Consider the following 4,558-nt stretch of genomic DNA (forward strand, 5'->3'; position numbering starts at 1 on the left):
TAACCGACTCCCGAATCCGACACATCTTTGGAAAGACGCATATCAGGTAAGAAATAGGGTATCCGATCAACCCATTTGTTTTAAAATAAATTATCGATGGCGACTCCAAATCATTTTTCCTAAGTCGAAGCTCAATTCCGAGTCCACCCGAAAGACGGTTTCGACATAAAGAAATTAATCCAAATCTATTAGTCATTTAACTTCTGTTTAAAGTGAGTTGTTCTTAACTATCTGCGGCTCAATCAAAAAAATGTGGGTCACATAACTCTAATAGATCTTTAAGGAGTTCTTCTACGTTCGGGTTATTTCATTAATTATAAAAAGATATATACTTCAATCAATGAGATGTTAGATTTTCTAAGATCAATAACTTAAATCTTAACATTATAAATTAAAAAAAAATTCTTATAATTTTTTTTATTAATATCTGATTTAGATCTATCGATAAATGAAGCAGTAGTTCAATTAAAATTGATTTGTTTATTAAATGTAGTGTTCCCATAAAAAGAAATGACGGAAGCAAAGACGTGTTGATGATTTTGAGTGGCAATATAGAAGGTGCAACCCCACCCACCCCCTTTCTTTTCTTCACGTAGGGTTGTTTGACCATCAATTTTGTAACCTAATCGGGGGAATTCTAGTCTATGTTGTTCTCTACAACCCTTTGCTTCCCATCTTCTCAATGGCATTACCCCAAACTCTCTCCCACTCTCCCTACACGAGTGTGTTTCACGCTTGAATATGCACATTCATTCAACTGTATTGGAATTAAAAACAAACATTTTATGTTGATATAATTACTATATTAAATAATATGGAATATATAAATTATCATAATTGAACTATGAAATTTAGAGTTAAGTCGTATATTTGGTTTTGGAAGAAATTTGATTAAAAATAATCAAATTGTTTATCACTTGAATAAATCTCATTAGTTGAAATATAGTTAAATGAAAGTTTAAAAGCTAAGAGACTTCTATTATTATGATTTTTTTTGGAAGATTTCTTGACTATTTCGATTTTAATCAAACTTATAAAATGAGTTTCTTGAATTAAAACTTATTAAATGATGGAAATAATTCTAAATAAGGTTATCCTTAAAAATATAAGTATAATTTTATTAAATAATAATAAAAACACATTAATATTATTCAATTTATCTCACTAAATTTATCATATATTATTTCCGAAGTTAATGACATCACATATCGTCAAAGTATGACCATAAAATTTAAATTAGTCTTTAAACTTTTAGATATTCTAATTTCATTTATAAATTATGACTATTATTCTAAATTAACTCTCAAACTTTTGAATATTTCAATTTCATCCCTAAACTAAGACCTTCATTTTAAATTAGTCCCCAAACTTCTTGAACATTCCATATATACTAATCACATCTATTGTTAGTAAAATCGTTAGACCAAGTTGTTGAAACATTTTAATATTTCGATATAACAAATTAAGTTAAATGGATTTTAAGATTTTCCAAATGATTTTCTAAGTATATTCGATATAACTATTCGAATATCAAAACATTACTCCAAATATTTCAAAAATCATTTTTTGATCCTTACTTAAGTGTAAAATTAAGTTTTAATCATAAAAACAATTTCAAAATATTTTACAAAGTATTTCGAACCAATTCAAAGCCAAAAATTCCAGAATACTCAGAGGGAACCGATTCCCCCCCATAGGAGGAACCGATTCCCCCCTGAATGGTTTGGCTCCGAGATTTCCAGAATGCTCGGAGGGAACCGATTCCCCCCAAGGGGGTACCGATTCCCCCCTGTTCAACGGTCGAAATATTTGAATTTTACACTTAGGGAACCGATTCCCTATGATAGGGAACCGATTCCCCCCACTGTCCAAGCTGTTTTATTAAATGTTTTCACACTAAAACGGCTATAATATCTTCTCTAATTATCCCCAACGTTCAGAAGTGATTCAAGGTGTATTTAAGCAAGCTTAGAAGCCATTGATCAACAACAAGAAATATCAAGCAACTAGAATCAAGAGAGAATCAAAGAGAAAGCATCAAACCTCAAGTTTGAGCATTTCAAGCCCATTTTCATTCAATATTCATTTTGCTTTCAAGAACACTTTTTGTGCTCAATTGTATTCATCTTTGAGTGTTCTTTTCTTTGTTCTAGAATTGTGCAAACATCTTACCTTGTGAGGTTTTCTTGTAAGTTTGCAAATTTGTAATCTTCTCTTTGAGAAAAGAGTGTTCTCAAGAGTTGGGGTATACTCTTGAGGGAATTGTAAGGTTATCTCTTTGGCCTCAAAAGAAAGAACAAATTAGTGAATTTGTTGGAAAATCCTTAGTGTGGATAGCTAAGGTAGTGGACGTAGACTTTGTTTGAGAAGGTCGAACCACTGTAAATCGTTGTGCAATTGCTTTCAATTTTCTGCAAAAGCTTCCACAAAATTTTTATTGCCAATTCACCCCCCTCTTGGCCAATTTCGTCATTCGATTAACTCAACAATTGGTATCAGAGCCTAACTCATTTGAAGGTTTAATCGCCTCTTGAGTCGATCCGGGAAGAGTTACATCGATTACAAAGTCATCAATGGCCTCCACTTCAAACTTCGACTCCGGTCTTGATTCGATGCCCGTCAACAAGCCTCCTTTCTTCAATGGAGCTAACTATGCCTATTGGAAGAATAGAATGATGTACTTCATTCAAGCAAGTGACATGGGAGCATGGAATGCTGTAGAAGAAGGATACATCAAACCTCTCACTCATCCAAGGTTGTGGAGTGAAGGAGAGACAAGAATGTTCCAGCTCAACTCCAAAGCCATCCATATTATTTTTTGTGCTCTTGGACCAGATGAATACGGAAGAGTTTCATCGTGTACAACCGCCAAAGAAATATGGGACAAACTTCAAGTCACACATGAAGGTACAGATGAGGTAAAGAAATCAAAAATTAGTATTCTAACGCATAGCTATGAAAATTTCAGGATGAAACCAAATGAAGACATCAAAGCTATGACGGATAGATTTTCAACGATTGTCAATGGTCTCAAATCATATGGAGAGATCATCTCAAATGAAAAGCTTGTGAGGAAGTTAGTCTACTCCCTCCCAAAATCATGGCAATCAAAGAAGACGGCAATCATCGAGTCTAAGGACCTATCGTCCTTAACTCTTGAAGAACTTATCGGTTCACTCCTCACTCATGAGATGATGCTTGAAGATGAGGTGGACCTTGATAAAGTTGAAGAGACACCAAAGGAGAAGGAGAAGAAGAAAAACATTGGAGTTGCTCTCAAATCCACAAAAGATGAGAGTGATTCTAATGATGATGATGACGAGGAAATGGCATTGTTTGCCAAACGGTTCAGAAAAATGATGAGACCTTACCAAGGAAGAAAATTCAAACGAAACGAAGGCCTCAAAAATGAACCAAAAGAGAAGGACCCAATCATTTGCTATGAATGCAAAAAGCCGGGGCATGTCAAATATGATTGCCCACAATTGAAGAAAAAGGGTCAATCAAAGAATAAGCACAAGGCTCATGTGGCTACATGGAGCGATGAAGAAGGTTCCGATGAAGAGGAACAAGAAGTAGCAAACTTGTGCTTGATGGCATTCGGGGAAGATTCTAAGGTAACCTCTAACTCATCTGATTTTGATGATTTATCTTATGATGAGTTATTTGAGGAGTACAATGGGTTGGCTTCGGATTATGAGAAATTGTTTTTAAAATATAAAATGATGTTTCAAAATTGAAAAATGAAAACAAACTCATATCCAAAACCAACAACGATCTTGAAAGTAAAATCAAAAATTTGCAAATCAAACTAGAAGAGTTTGAAAAGAAAAATTTAGATTTGCAAAATTTACTTTCAAAGATCAATGATGATCATCAAAAGAAAATTGATGATCTTAAAACTTCTTTTGATAAAGTTGGAACAAAACATTTTGAAAAAGGTGAAAATTCAAAATCCAACTTTGTTAGAAAAAGTTTTAGAAACTACAATCATAGAGGTCCCCAAAGAACCTCAAATGGAAAAATCATTAGAAGTGTGTGGGTTCCTAAAGAACTCATTACTACTAAAGATAAAAATATCCTACACAAATGGATACCTAAAGGGACTAGGATTTTGGAAACTAATGAATATGGACCCAAAAGAATTTGGGTACCAAAATCAAAAATTAATCTATGTTTGTAGGGAAAGGAGCATTGCTACAAGGCACGGGAAACAAATTCAAACTCATGGTACCTTGATAGTGGATGCTCAAGACATATGACCGGAGACAAAAGCCGGTTCATTGAGCTTAACGCCAAAAATGGAGGAGAAGTGACTTTTGGAGACAATTCAAAAGGTCACATTGAAGGTATTGGTACAATAGGTAATACCTCTTCCATACAAATTAAAAATGTTTTATATGTGAATGGATTAAAGCATAATCTATTGAGTATTAGTCAATTATGCGATAAAGGATTCAATGTCTTATTTGAAATTAATGGTTGTAAAGTCATTGACATTGCATCTAATCGGATTATGCTTGTTGGTCATAGAATAGGAAACATTTACATGGTGCAT

Source organism: Hibiscus syriacus, unplaced genomic scaffold, assembly GCF_006381635.1.
Source record: "Hibiscus syriacus cultivar Baekdansim isolate YM2019G1 unplaced genomic scaffold, ASM638163v2 tig00117048_pilon, whole genome shotgun sequence".
Classification (NCBI taxonomy): domain Eukaryota; kingdom Viridiplantae; phylum Streptophyta; class Magnoliopsida; order Malvales; family Malvaceae; genus Hibiscus; species Hibiscus syriacus.